The sequence below is a fragment of the Camellia sinensis genome, chromosome 6, assembly GCF_055761805.1.
Source record: "Camellia sinensis isolate YWXY chromosome 6, ASM5576180v1, whole genome shotgun sequence".
Taxonomy (NCBI): domain Eukaryota; kingdom Viridiplantae; phylum Streptophyta; class Magnoliopsida; order Ericales; family Theaceae; genus Camellia; species Camellia sinensis.
The window spans coordinates 120237411-120254364 of NC_138966.1; positions in this window are offsets into that span (position 1 = coordinate 120237411).

The following is a 16954-nucleotide window of genomic DNA, read 5'->3' on the forward strand; positions in this document are numbered from 1 at the left end:
TCCCAGAAAACTCCTAACTTCTGACACATTTGTCGGTTTAGGCCAGTCCACTATAGCTTCAATTTTCTGTTGGTCCACTGAAATACCATTCTTGTTGATCATATGCACAGAAATGTCACATTGTCAAGCCAAAATTCACATTTAGAAAATTTTGCATACAACTTCTTTTCTCTTAGGATCTACAAGGTGGTTCTCAAATGGTTCTCATGTTCTTCCCTGCTTTTGGAATATATCAAAATATCATCTATAAACACAACAACAAATTCATCTATATATGATTTAAATACCCTGTTCATAAGGTCCATGAAGGCTGCAAGTGCATTTGTTATCCCAAACGGCATTCTGAATACAGTTTTCTTTATGTCTTCTGCCTTAATCTTTAACTGGTAATACCCGGATCGAAGGTCTATCTTGGAAAACACTTGTACCCCCTTAAAGTTGGTCAAATAGATTATCTATTTGGGGTAATGGATATTTATTCTTCACAGTCACTTCGTTCGATTCTCTGTAATCTATACACAGTCGTAAGGACCCATCTTTCTTCTTAACAAATAAAACTGGAGCACCCCAGGGTGAAGTGCTCAGGCGGATGAATTTCTTGTCTAAGAGTTCTTGGAGCTGAGCTTTCAACTCATTTAGTTCAGAAATTAACATTCTATATGGGGTTTTGGAAATAGGTTGCGTTTCAGGTACTACATCAATTGTAAACTCAATTTCCCTATCAATTAAAATCCCTGGTAAGTCATTAGGAAACACATCAGGAAAGTCACAAACCGTAGGAATAATTTCTACACTGGCACTATCCGAAGACTCAATCAACACACTAAATAAGTAGCCTTAACAACGTTTTCTCAACAATTTTCTAGCTTTCATGGATGAAATCAAGTATGGGGGAGGTACTACACCAATTCTGTTAAATATAAATTTGGCAATCTAGGTGGACGAAACACAACTTGTTTTGTTACACAATCAATGGAGGCATGATATTTTGTTAACCAATCCATTCCCAATATTACATGAAAATGATCATGGTTCAGGGGCAATAAGTCAACATATAAAAGCACATCTCTAATAACAATCTCATATGCAGGATACACATAAGCACATGTCATGGACCCCCCAGTAGGTGAAGATACACTAATAAATAATTCATGGGTTCCAGTGGTCTATTTAATTTTCATGAAAAAGCATGCGAGACAAATGAATGTGTAGACCCCGAATCAATCAGAATATAGGCCTTTTGAGCAAAAATTGAAAGTATACCTGGCACCACTGTCTCAGTGTTCTGCACATCCCCTAATACAAGTGTGAACACCCGGCCTTGCCTGAAAGGTTCCTTTCCCGTATTAGTTCTAACATTTGGTCTTGATCTAGAAGTAGATCCCGCTGAACTTGCTACAGGACAGGTGGCATTCTTTGACCCGATAAGACAATCTCTTATCATGTGGCTAATTTTTCCACACCGGAAATAGGAACCAGACACTCGATGGCAAACTCCTCTATGTCTCCTCTTACATGGAGTACAAACAGGTGCAGACCCATTGCTTTGACTTGAGTTGCTAGAGGATCCCCGTATTTTGTTTTTTATTTACAGTACATGAACGACCCTTCTTGAAATTAAATCCAGATCTTTTCCCTTTCCACTCAGTGATTGGGGATGGAGTTTGTTTCTTTGCTGCCAAAATGGCTTCTGCCATCAATGCCCTATCGAGCACATTCACATACGAAAGTAGGTTGAGGACTCTTACCCAATCTAATATCTCCAAATCCAATCCACTCTCAAATTTTCGAGCTTTCTTGTACTTCGTGTCCACCATACGAGGCGCAAACCGAGCTAGTTCAGTAAATTTTGCCTCATACTCGTCTACAGACATTTTACCTTGCTTAAGCTCTTGAAACTCTAAAACCTTTCGGTCCCGAAAGTACTGAAGGAAGTACTTGTCATAGAAGATCGCATTAAATTGAGCCCATGTCAAGTTCTCATTACTCTTTCGGATCAACAACCACCATCTCCGGGCTTCGTCATTCAAAGTGTAGGTGGCCAAAAGAACTTTCTGGATCTTAGAACATGGAAACACTGTGAATAATTTCTCCATCTCCAACAACCATGTTTTAGCTTTTAATGGTTCAATACCACTAAGGAAAGTTGGCAGCTTCATCTTCATGAACTTCTGTGTCAGGTTGATCATATCATTATTATCTAGCTCATGTTGTGCTGGTGGAGGTGGAGGGGACAAAGGTTGTTGCCTTTGTTGCTGTGTCAATGTTTCAGTCAAGGCTGCAAGCATCTATTCCATTCGGCTCATGTGAGCCTCTGAGGGATCACTTGTATCATTTCTGCTTGCATTCTCCATGTTGCTATAGAGACACCAAGTAACAATAAACATAGGAATAATCGTGTTCATTTCTTTTAATTTATTTATCCATATTCAAATTCAGTTTTCACATTTATAAGATTACCACACATGCAGATGGAATGCCCTTACTTCTTACTAGGACATCCTAAGCTCATATGGACTCATGTGTGCGGTAAAACACGTGCTCTGATACTACTTTGTCATGACCCGAACCCGCACCTATGGGTTTAGTGTTGTAACCGGCCAATAATCCCCAGATTACCAAAGGCCTTTGAATAGAATAACATATAATAGGGGTTGCAAAAGCAAATATACATAATTTACATAGTCCATAGAGTTATGCAGACATACATGGGACATAAATTTTCAAAACAAACTTATATATATACAGATGTGACGTCAAAAATACATTAGTCTCACGTCACCCAATTACACAGATAGAGTCGAAGAGAACTTAGCCCAAGTGCAGATATATAGAACAAACTCAACTAAAGGCTTGGCATGGTGCTCTCAAAAGGAATCTCCTCGGGAGGCACAGTAGTTGGTTGACAAAACAAAATCTTTGGCTATCAACTCTAGGCCTGGTCACGTGCCTGCTTACCTATATACATAATATAAATGGTGAGCTGGAGCCCAGAGAATAATAACAGAGTAAAGGTGTTTTAATGAAAGTTGTCTATAATAGTTACAGAAAATAGAATTCAGTAGTTATCAGAAATGGATCCATAAACATGTTCAAAAAATTATAATACATAACAGATACAAATTCAGAGTCGTATTCATAATTGGAACTTGCAGTTAATCATACGTGGCACATTTATTAGCACAAGCAGAAATAGTTGACCCGTAAGGGATGACCATAAAGCATACAATTGACTCACGTGCACGGAGATGGTACAGTTGGCTCATGGGATGTACAGTTGACCCATAAATGAGACGTATACATAAGGATCCATAGCAGTTGGCTCATAAGACGTACAGTTGGCCCATAATTGGGATATAACAGAACAGATAACAAATGTTATCTGAAGCTAATGAAGCCACGAGTGCATTTCAGAAACATTGGACAACCATTCATTCATATAGAAAATAATATTTCAGAAAACAAATCACCTTATATCATTCAGAAAATATTTATAAATTGAACATAGCTTTACAAAGTTATTACTCACAGATAACCTGTGGCTCCGAATAGACGAGTAGAGTAGGTAATTCACTTAACTTGAAGCGCGTGACCTATATAACATAACAGATACATACATTGAAACAAACGCTCAAATTGCACACAACTTATTTCATTTGTTCTTAGTCTACTTCTAGCCTTTATCCTCATTATAGTGTTTTAATCTTGGCCTAGGAATGTCTAGGATGGAATGGGGATGCAAAAATGTACTTGAAAACATTTTTCAAATCTTGCTGAAAACAGGGTCCACACTTGAGCGTAGCTTTCCTCGCTCGAGCGAACATGCAAATGTGAGGGTTCGCTTGAGCACAACTTCCTTCGCTCAAGCGGTTTGCAAACTTTGAAAAAGTACTGGTTGCTTGATTTTCATGCTCGATGGATGCTCGATCCTCGATTGAGCGTAAGACTCAGACCTTCGCTCGAGCATGACTTTTGTCGCTCCAGTGATCTGCAAAAAGACATGAACTTCTGGGAGCATGCATTTCACGCTCGAGCAGACTTCTGGTCACTCAAACGGAGGAACAAAAATAAAGGTGGTTGTTCGACCGTACAATACTTTGCTTCTCAAAACATGATGAATTAAGGATCATTTGAAGAAGTCACGGCCCAATAGCTTGCCAATTGTGCAAAAATTCAACTTAAAATTTGTGAATTGTTCCATGAACATGACATGCATGAATTTCTTTGAACTTAAGTTTCTCAAAACATGATCAAATGCTACAATACAACGTGGAACTTGATGATTTTCCAAAATTAAGGTGAATTCAAGACATGCATGAGGAAATTTTTGGAAATTAAACTCAAAATATGAGAAAATATGCATGCATGTATGGTATGGCTCAATACTCTTCATTTCTAACTCAATTCTTGCATTAATCAACATAATTCTCTTGTGTTCATGCATTATAGCCTAGATTTCAAGGCTTAAGGATAAAATTATTACCTAGAGGCTTGAGTTCACAAATGTTGAAGTTGTAACTCTCAAATTCTCTTCAATCTCTCAACAATTTCTTGCAAGCTCCCTCTTTCTTACTTGATCCTAAACCCTTTCTTAGTCACTCACTTCTCTCTCACGTTTGTGTGTCTTAGAAGCATGAGTTGATGATATAAAAATGACCTAATGGGATCCAGTATATGGGCCACCTAGGCGCATATGTTCAATTGAGGTTAAAGGCATTCATCTCGCATTAAATTAGTCTAATTATTTGGTTCTGAATTGAATTTCAATTAAACCTACCATAAAATTCTAAAAATTATAATTAACACATAATCAAGTCAATTTCTGAATCGGATGCCGATAAGGCCTTCAATTTGCAGAACAGATTGGAAACGTGAATAGATCATTCTACATTAAAACTGATAAGGAAACACAAATGCAATTTAATTCAAGTTTTGATCTAAAGAACTTATTAGGCATATGAAAGCATGGATTAATGTTAATCATGGGTCAAGGTTGTTACATGTATGTAGGTGAGCAGCAGGACATCCAACCCCAGCCCCAGTGAGCGTTGAGAAAACAAGTTTTGTGAGGTCAACCAAGGTCGCCTCATGTAGAGGCCTTACTTTTGTTTTACTTTTGTTTTTGTTCTCTTGGTCAGGTGTGACCAACGTTGTGTATAACCTTGGAACTTCTTGTTGAAACTGTAAAATGATCCTGGATATACGTAGTACATACATAACATAAATATTGCATAGTGTGAGTTATTTCATGTATATGAGAAAGTTTTTGATTAAGCCATGTATGCACGACTTGTTGGACAATTCTTATACGTGTTGCTTCTGCAGTTTGGCCCCCTTTTATTAAATATGGTTTGATTTCTGACTAAGGCTGTAGGTAATTTCATGATTACTGGCCGGTTATGACTCTAATCCATACGGACGAGTTTAGGTCATGACACTACATCATTCACTATCCATGGGGAATTGCAATATCGAACAAGATCACTACTACCACAATCAGAGCAAGATGCAACTTATGCGCAATTGTACATTTGTGACCCTGATTCAGCTTTAGAAGTTCGCAATCGTAGAAATCCTCAATTAAGAAGAGATGTTCTACAAACTATTCAAGATAGTTTATTACAGGTTAATGCGTTCGTTGCTAAATTTTTCCAAGCTCATGCAATTTTAAATCAATTAGCCTTGACAGGACGAAAATTGCCTGCTCATCTCCACTACAATTCATCCACAGATCGACGACCATATAACTTACCAACTATAGATGAGATTGTAGTTGTAATTCCAGGTGATGGAACCAAGGTTAGTGGAATGAGAGACATTACCTTACATCTATAAGGAAATAATGAGTTAATGCAAATCAATGAATGTCACCCAGGATATTTGCCATTACATTGTGTTTTATTATTTCCACATGGTGAGCTTGGATGAGAACCTGAGATGAAACTATGTGATGTTCAACGTGATCGGTCTCCAACTGATCGGCTTACTCAAATGGATTTTTATAGTTATCGCTTGTTTGGACGACCCACAGAGTATTCAACAATTTTGAGAGCTTGAAAATTGTTCCAAGAGTTTTTGGTAGATGCTTGGACCGTAACTGAACAAAATAGGTTGACTTACTACAAGCTTAATCAAGGAAAAATTCGTGTTGAACTTTACCAAGATTTGATAGATATTGATCCAAATGACTTGCAACCCAATCAACTTGGTCAAATGTTTGTTTTGCCATTTTCATTTCCTGGAGGTCCTAGACACATGTTTGAAAATTTTCAAGATTCAATGGCTATCACACGATACAACTAACATCCAGACATTTTTCTTACCATGATTGCAAATCCTAATTGGCCAGAAATTACTTCGGCATTATTACCGCACCAAAAACCTATTGATCGTCCTAATTTAATTCCCTTCGTTTTTGAGTTAAAGAGAAAGTGCTTGATGAAGGAGATAGAAACAAGCTGAGTGTTTGGTAATAAAGTTGTGCATGTTTTTACAATTGAATTCCAAAAACAAGGCCTTCCTCATATGCATGCCCTTCTATTTCTTAAGGGTCCAGACAAAATTCAGACATGAGCTTAAGTAAACAAATTGGTTTGTGCAGAATTTCCAGATCCAAAAGATGAACCTATGCTTTTTGAAACTATCAAGTGTTGTATGGTACATGGACCATGTGGTGCTCGAAATCCACAAGCACCATGTATAGAAACAACTACAATGGATCAAGATGTATATCTTATCTATCGTCGTCGCAATAATGGTCAAGTTCATATTGTGAGGAGGAAAGAAGTTGATAACAGAGACATTGTACCATACAAAGCATATCTTTCTCAACGTTTCAACTATCACATGAATGTGGAAGTTTGTGCCAGAATGAGATGTGTCAAGTATATACACAAGTATATTTACAAGGGTTATGATTGTACAACAATGGTATTGGGATTGATAAATGAGATCCAACAATATCTCGATGCGAGGTATATTGGACCTCCAGAAGCGGCTTGGCGAATATTTGGTCATCCATTACATGTAGAGACACCAACAGTTGTACGCTTAGCATTTCATTTACTTGGAATGCACTGCGTTCTTTTTAATCTTGATGAATCATTAGAAGCAATTGTTTCTAGAGCTGGGCAACAAATGTCAACTCTTATTGGTTTTTTTGCATGTTGCGCTTCTATGGAAGATGAATGTCCATTCACTTACCAAGAATTTTCACAACATTTTGTTTGGCTTAATTCAGAAAAGAGATGGAAACCATGACAGCAGTGATATGCAATCGGTATAATGCACTTTGCTAGCCCTAATTGTGGTGAGAGATTTTATTTGCGTTTGCTATTAATTGTTGTCAAAGGACCAAAATCGTTTCAATGCTTATGCACGGTCAACAATGTTTTACATGATACGTTTAAATCAGCATGTGTTGCAAGAGGACTTTTAGAAGATGATAAAGAATAGATACAATGCCTTAAAGAGGCTGCAATTATGAAAACTAGTTATCAATTGAGGAGATTGTTTACTATTATTCTTACTTAGTGCTCTTTACTGCAACCATATGCGTTATGGAATCGATTTTCAATGCATATATGTGATGATCTTGCACATAAGATTCGAACATTGTTTGCCATTTTTGAACCAACTGAGGCTCAAATTAAAGACTATGGTCTATATCTTTTGAATCATTTCCACAGTCTTTGAAAATAAAGGAACTATTTTCTTTTTGAATGGAGGTGTCGGAATAGGGAAAATATTTTGTACAATGTGATTGCATTGAAGTGTTGCTGCCTTGGCCATATTGTTATTACTGTGGCTTCATGTGGAATTGCATCATTGTTATTGGTAGGAGGTTATACTGCTCATTCAACATTTCTTATTCCATTGGATGTATTGGAAAATTCAATTTGTGAATTTAGCAAGCAATCATTACAAGCAAAATTGTTTAGAGAAGCAAAACTTATAATTTGGGATGAAGTTCCTATGGAACATAGACATTGTGTTGAGGCAGTTGATCACACACTTCCGAACACTTGTGATAGTGAAAAGCCATTTGGGGGTATCACTGTTGTTCTTGGTAGAGATTTTCGACAAATCTTATCAGTTATAACCAAAGGAGTCCTTGAGCAAATTGTGAATCCATCATTAAGACACTCTTTTCTATTGAAGGATATACATGTTTTGTCTTTAAATTTGAACATGCACTTGAATCATGCAAATCTTGGAAATACTAATTTTGCAAAATTCTTGATGGAGGTAATATTTCTTCAAACTTTTTTTCTATTATATGGTTCTTTTAAATTGATGAAATACATTTACGTTTATGTACTTTAATTGATTTCACTCTCTATTTTATTTATTTATTTTTATAAATAGATTGGGGCCAATCCTCAAGAAATTGTTAAACTTCCATCAATAGTACACAAATGCCAAGATCTAAAAGACATAATCTCAATAGTTTGTCCGCAACTGGATGTGGCAATGACATCGACTGCAACATTTTTAATTGAACGTACAATTCTTTCTGCATGAAATGATGATGTCAATGCTATCAATACTACATCATTGAATATTTTTCCCGGTAACACATATACTTATCTGACAGTAAACAAGATGTCTGAAGATGATGAAATTGATCGTACTATAATAAATAGATATCCTAATGAAAATTCATTAGATCCTCCTGGGCTACCGGCTTTTAAGGTAGAGTTGAAAGTGGATTGTCCTATAATGTTGTTAAGAAATATTGCACCAAAAGATGAACTATGCAATGGCACAAGATTGATGGTTTCTAGATGCAATACTCGCATAATTGAAGTTCAAATTTTAATTAGAGAAAAATTTGGCAATTTGGTATTCATACTAAGGATATCTTTGACATCGTCTTCTTCAGAAATTCCTTTTCAAATGACAAGACGTTAATTTCCAGTTCAATTGGCATATGCCCTGACCATTAATAAATCTCAAGGGCAATCTGTGAAATTCGTTGGAGTTGATTTGCGCACACCAGTGTTTAGTCATGGGCAACTGTACGTGGCCATATCTAGATGTACATCTTTTGATCGTATAAGTGTCCTCCTTCCCAATGATGAGCCAGATTCTACTACAAACATTGTTTATCCTGAAATTTTGTTATAGTGTTACTTATGGATCAAATCACTTTTGTCAAAATGTACAATTTATTTATTAATAAATTTGTTTCTATTGATTACAAATTGTTATTTTTAAAATATTTTACTATATATGTTGACTTTTGTATGATTGGGTTAAATAATATATGGAACTCAAAAAGATAAATACAACTAGATTGCTTCGATGGGGATGTAACAAGATAATTCACTACAACAAAAATCACCTTTGGCGACTAAATTTTTAGTCGCCAAAAGTCCCTCTTTAGTCACCAAAAGTGGATTTTTCAGATTCATCGATTAAATTTTTTAGTCGCCCATTTTGTCGCCAGTACTTAGTCGGCAGAGGTATTGGCGACTAAACAAGTTTTAGTCGGCAAAACAGGTGTTTCAGCGACGAAAGTGATGGTCGCCAATAGTGAATTACACTTTCGAAAATTATACATTCAGCGACTAATATTTTAGTCGCTGATAGCCATGAATCGCCGACCAAAGTGATTAGTCGCCCAAAGCAACACTTTTGGCGACGACTAATTTTAGTCGCCAAAGGTATTCCGTGAAAAAAAAAAAACCTTATTTCTTTGCATTTTCTGAGTTTCGAACCACTGACCCTTTCACATTCTAAACCTTTAACCAAACACTCCCTCCACTATGCCACTATAACATCACATGAATGTATATGCAATATATATTATTTATATAGTATATTAATCGGTATTAATACAAAACTAATTATATAAATATAATTATTTTTATTCAATATAAATTATGTAAAAAATAAATTATTTATTAAAAAAAAATTTAGGCCACTTTTGGCGACTAAAACCATTATTTAGTAGCCAATTCTATTATTTTGGGCTACTAATGATTTTTTTGTCGCTAAAAAAATTAGTTCCAATTAAAAATATGCAGTTTTGGCGACTAAACCTGTTTTTAGTCGCCAAAACGTCACCTTTTGGCTACTAAACTGAATTTTAGTCGCCAATACTCAGTTTTTAGCTACTAATTTTTTTTTGGTAGCCAAAAAGCTTCACTTTCAGCGACCAATATGTTTTTAGTCGGCAAAACACCTACAATCGGCGACCAATCTGTTTTTTAGTCGCCAAAACCATCACTTTTGGCGACTAAATTATTTTAGTAGCCAAAAACTGTCACATTCGGCGACTAAACTACCTTTAGTCGCTAAAACCCCCAGATTCGGCTACTAAAGTGCCTTTTAGTCGCTAAAAACCTTGTATTCGGCGACTAAACTGTTTTAGTCGGCAAAAGTGACCAATTTTGGCGACTAATTCCATTTTAGTCGCCAATTCTACTACTTTCAGCGACGAAAAAAGAAACTTTAGTCGCCAATTCTGCTATTTGTTGTAGTGATTTCAATTTGAAAGTGTTTTGATATATACATATATATATAGATTTTCTTTTACTAATATACTAACTTTTTTTTATTTTCATAAATTAGTAGATTGTCGTGCATGCTTCTCACTGGGGATACATACAAGTTGATACAAAGACTTTTTGGAAAGTGATGAGGCGCTCCTAAGATTTCTAAGAAAGAACAAGTTTGAAGATCATATTTATTTTTGTGAAAAGTGTACATATGCTAGCTACGATCCAGATTTTGTAAAGTTTCCTATTGATGTGAATTTTATTACTTACAATAGTTTTGTAAAACCTTTTATCTATGTGAAATTTATAACTAAGTTTAGATGTATGTTAGATAATATTCATTTGAATTATTGACTTATGCTATGAGTTTTTTTTTTTTTTTTTTTTTTTTTTTTTTTTTTTGTAAATGTAACAAACTAGGTGGTATAATCTTTTTTTTGTTTTGTTTTTTTTTTCTTCCTAATATGCTCTTGAATTAGGTTAAAGAAAACTAATCATATTTTTATTTGGTTGAAATTGAATTTTTGCCTCCGTATATATTTTTATTAGGAAGGGTGTTGCATTTTCTTTGTATTACAGGACATTGGCTGGTGTGCTTAATTTGTTATTTGATTTTTTTTTTTTTTTTTTGGGTATTGCAAAGCATTGGCTGGTGTGCTTAATTTGTTGTTTATTTTATTTTTCTATTGTTGAGCATTGGCTGGCGTATTTCATCTGATTTTTATTTTATGTTTCTATGTTGTGGGACTTACATTTTGTTGTTTGTTTAAAATCTTATACTTTTGTTGTGCTTGAATTTTACGTAGCATTTATTTGTTTACTTTTCACTATTTCGTTTACCTATAAATTTAAAAAATTTATGTTTAAATTGATTTATTCACCAAGTAGCATACAATTTATTTATTTTTCATTTATTTAATTTTCATTTATTTAATTTTCTGCATAGTAAACTGACCACCAAATCATAAAAATTCGTAGATTTCAACCATTAGATTAAAATTGATGTAAAACTATAGCCATGAGATCTCTCTTCTCTTATTTCAACAAAAACTCACTATCTAAAAAAATGTGGAATATAGAAATTTATTTGGGTACTGTTATTGGCCAGGATAATAAAATGCTTATTTTCTATTGTAAATTGCAAGTGCGTTACATAAACAAAAATACTATAATAGTAAATATTTGGTGATATGGTCTTTGTTTGCATTTGTGTTATCACTATTTTCACGTTTTCTTGGCCAAGGTAATAATTGTGTCATCACTATTTTCACATTTTCTTGATGAATTGAAGCAATTTTCGTCACACTGCCTCCACCACTGCTAACCATGGACCATACCGTTTTTTGCCCTTTAAATTTCTATTTGACAAACAAAAACACAACTATTTTTGCATTGAGAATTTGAGTTCAAATACTATATCAATCACAATGATATTATTGAAACTTTTCTTATTGTTAAAAATAAAAATTTATGGCAAAACTTATTGTTAAATTCAATTGGACAGTTTTTATATGTTTATTGTTAAGTTTGTAGCAAGGATGGTCTATTTTTTTTTTAAATTTCTGCATCTTTCTAAATTTTATAATTCAAATTATATAAATTGAGTGGATCTGAAAAGTGAAAAATATTGATTAAAATATTAAAAAGTTCACCAAAAATAATAAAATACAAATTAAAATTTTAAAAACTATTTTTGGAAACTCCAAAACCAAGTAAGTTTTGAATTTTAAATTTGTAAAAATTATTTTTAATATATACAACTAAACAAAATTTTAAGTTTGACAAACTCTTTTAAAAAATCTAATTATAAAATTCATTTGAAAATCCAAAACCATCCAGATCATCTATGTATATTTTCACGTCAATTTTTTTTTTTTCAATAAATTGAATAAGTTACATTTTAACCCAATAATTTTATATTCAATTACGTTTTCATTCCAACAATATTTTCATCGTGCCTTCATGCACGGGCATACCCTAGTATAATAATAAAATAAGGGAAATAAACTTTTGCCTCAAATGAGAGTAAGGTGTGACCCACCCAATTAAGGAGGGACACCAACTTTGTTGTGTTTGGATTGTGAGTAAGGTATTGTTTGGGAACAGATTATTTTAGTAAGTTTTTAATTTTTTGACTAAAATATGAAATAAAAAAAAAACAGCGCTGCTAGGTAGCTTGAAATTCCTTTAGCCCTGAGTGGCTCGACTGCTCAAAATGATAGTTTTTTTTTTCCCTTTCTCTTTTCTCTCTAAAGAAGAAGAAGAAGAAGAAGAAGAAGAAAAAGAAGAACGAGAGAGAGAGAGAGAGAGAGAGAGAGAGAGAGCGCATCAACATCAACAACACATCATCATCAACAACAACAAACAATCACAAAAAAAAAAAAGAAATTGTAAAACCTGAGCAACAGCAACAAACAACACCACATCATCATCAACACGTTTTGGCATCCTTTTTTTTTTTCTTCATTTCTTCTTCATATCCATTCTCCCTCTTATTTTTTTATTTTTTTTCTTCTTCCATAACTCAGAACACACACACAGAGAGAGAGAGAGAGATAGATCTATACACACACAGATCTATACAAAGAGAGAGGTACATAGATCTGTATAGATCTGTGTATACACACAGAGGATGGCAACGTTGGTGATGGTGCCGATGATGGGTGGAGCTTCTCTCTCTCTCTCTCTCTCTCTCTGTTCCCTCTTTCTCTCTCTTCTCTCTCTTTCTCTTCTTCTCTTTCTCTCTCTTCCTCCTTCTGTTTCAGAGACATAAGAGAGAGGAAAAAAAATGTCCAAAACGACATCGTTTTGAGCAGTCAAGACACTTAGGCAAAAGGAGTTTCGAGCTACAAAATATTAGTCTAAAAAAAAATTAACATGTTTGGAATAACTTTTTGATTTTTTACGAAAAGATGCACAAAAAGTAGAAAGAAAATGGAATCTTTGATTTTTTTTGTATAGGTTATAGGCTTTTTAATTTTTAATAACTTTTTAAATTTTAGGTTAAAACAAGCACATGCTAAACGAGGCCTAAGTTGAGAGAAGAAAAAGTTACTGTATTTTTTTCAACAATAAATAATAAATAAAAAGGACGTGCATCATTTTTATTTATTTATTTCACATTTAGGGGGATAATTTAGATTTTATAAATTATTTATAAAGAATAATGTTGATTTCTTGATTTCACCATTTTTTATGAGAAATAAAATTTGAGCTTTAAAGCATTTCTCTTCTTTACAATTTCTCTTCATTTTTCACCACTGGTCATCTTTTAAACTTTACAAACATGTAACGGGAGATCTTTTTCTCTCCATTTTAATTTCTTTTTTCATCAAATCCTTAAAACCATATGGGTTAAATTTGCATGCTCGTAAGGTGATTATAATATTTTTTTCAACAAAAGACAAATTTATTGATGTAAGACAAACTTATATAAAGGAATTATATATATATATATATATATGCATTAGTTGTGGATATTTATGCAAATTCAAACCCATCCACATAAAAAACCATAGAACAAGACTTCATTTATTTATCAACTAAATGAAACAAACATTGATATTTGATACATAATAATGTAGACAAAGAAATATACCAACCAACCACGGATATATTTATCTATAATTTGCTAGAGCTGTAATTTGGGTTACATAATTTGAAATAACTATTCAATTCATTACATGATTATAGCGACCCGTGGTTGAGTGTTATAGTTTATATCTTGTTTTCCACCCTTATTTCGTTATATTTGAGCTTTGGGAAGTGTTGAGCGAGTTTGGAACAGGTTCGTTGTGAGTTTGTGCAAGTGGTTACTGCCCAGGTTTTTGCCTCTTGCGCTCGAACGAGCTTTCTTGCACTCGAGCGAGCCTTGTTTGGTGTGTCTCTTTGCTCGAGCGAGCATTCTTGCGCTCGAGCGTGCGTCTGTGTTGGTGGTTTGTAGACTTGAAGTCTTGCTTTGTTCGCTCGAGCGAAGCTTCTTGCGCTCAAGCGAGGTTCGTTCGTTGTGTCTGGTCGCTCAAGCGACGACCCCTTCGCTCAAGCGAGCTTCGCATATATCAGATTTTAACAGCGGAAATTTTACCACTTTTTCATTATCTTCTTCCTCCAAAACCCTAGATCCAACTCCCTCTCTCTCTCTCACTCCTTCTCTCTAAAAATACTCCAGTCTCTGGGCTTTTCTACCCTTCATCCCTTGCAAAAAAGCTAGAGTTTGGTGTGGGCTTTCTTTTGATCCAAGAAAATACAAGTTTGGAGCATCTTGGGGTTTCTCTCATCTTTCCTTTTGAATTTCTACTTGGAGGTAGGGATTTCTTGAGTTATATATACAAGTTTTGATAGATTAATGTTGATTTAAAAAGGGTTTTGAAGTTTTGAGTTGATTTCTTTGATTTTGTTTTCAAAATAAAGAGGGTCTTGAATGTGAGTTTGTGTTTCAACCTTTTACTATTATTTTGTGAGTTTTCCTCTATTAAACTCATGGAAAATGGTGTGATGGAGTTCCTATAAGAAAATGATGGAGTTTTGTTTTTAATAAAAACCCTAAAAATTGGGGATTTTCTTAAAAAGTAGAAAGGCCTATGGAAGCTTTTCTTTTCTTGTGATTGATGGATGAATGAGCATCGATTTTATGGTGTAGTTGCTAATAGCAATTTCTTGATGTATGTATGAAATGGAGGTCCATTTTTAAAGTCCATTGATAAATGTATATATGTGTAGAGTTATAAGATGGCTAGTTGTTGAGTGCCATAGATGATGTAAAAATGTTTGATATTAATAAAATGGGAAAATAAAGTGAAAGATGACATGTTGGACATATTGAAAGGGTTGATCATGATGAATCATTGTTGAGAAATTGTGATGGTGTGTTGAAGACACATGATTATTTTGCGAAATGAGAAACATATTTGTGAAAGTGAGAAAGGTATTGTTCATTATTGTTGTTAAGGCATTTTGAAAATAGAGAAATGTTATGAGATATTACTTATTGCATCTCTTTTCCATTTGATTTAATATCACCATTGTCTATGAAGGGAATTATTACCATTGTTGCATTCTCATCATGTTTACCTTAGAAGGATTATATTGTAATGAGAACTAATGGAAATGTGTATGGGGTAAATACGTTGGTAAGTCTGGATAGGGGGTGTAGATGAATTTGATAAGTTGGCCTGAGTGTCCAAGGTGAAAGACTTGAAAGCCGCACGGATAGGTGTCGAGCCTTTCGGTTAATACCGGTAAAAATGACAGTTTGGTAGCACTCGTACAGTCTACTTGCAAACATCAGCCTAGGAATTACCAGTGTCGTATTACCGCCCCTGTTGATTTAAATATTGAAAGTTTGAAATTAATGAGATTGCATAATATTATTGAGAACATAATGATATTAAAATAGTGCATCGAATATTATTGAGAACATGATGATTTTAAAATAGTGCATCGAATATTATTGAGAACATGATGATTTTGAAATAGTGCATTAAAATAAAAATTTCCTTCAATATTGGCACTTGCATGGCACTACATATGCATTTTATTTAACGTTGATGAAATTAACATCACTGTATATACTTTGTGAGAAATCCTTACTGGCTTTATGCTCACCCCTATGGGAATTGGCGCAGGTAAAGATGCGGTGACCCCGCCAAGCTAAGGGCGTGGAGATGTTTTGAAGAAGAGTAGTTTGACTCTTATTTTGTTGTGATATCTGTTGTGAGCCAAGGGTTAATTTGTTTGGGTCTGAGAGACCATTATGTGTAATCGGGCTATTGCCTTGGAACTTGTAAGCCCTTGAGGGCCTTATTCGTTGTGATTTAATGATTTCTTTTACATGTAGTATATTCATGTACTATTGAGTAAACAAATGTATAATGACATGTGAGAATACTTTGGTAAATATTGGAACCATGCAAATGAATTTGAGCAATATCTCATTTTGGAAGTGGTTGATGTAACAGTTATGTGAGTTTATTTTCGAGGCGTGACAATGATGATGAACTTTATCTTCTTCATAATGTCAATCTCTAATTCGGATTTACCTTCTTCTTATCATTGATCTTTTTAATGGCTGAAACTACTGTTTTCACCATCTGTTCCTTCACTGACATCTTTGGTGGAGGTTTCATGCAAGCTGGTTGACTTTTAACCCTGTCTCCCAGCTCTCTCTCTGTGTTGTGTGTTTTGTGTTGTTTTGGTGCTTCTATAGAGGGAAACATGGGCATGTATGTATAAACGTGGGAGGTTTCTTCTTCTTCTTCTTCTTCTTCTTCTTCTTCTTCTTCTCTCTCTCTCTCTCTCTCTCTCTCTCTCTCTTCCTCTTTGGATTGTTTGCGTGTTAACACAATGCTGAAAAAGCCATACAATTTACAAATGTGTGTGTGTTGTGCGATTGTGAAGCCAAGTTGAAAGACATATCAATGTGTATGTCTCTGATCAGGATTAGAGAATTA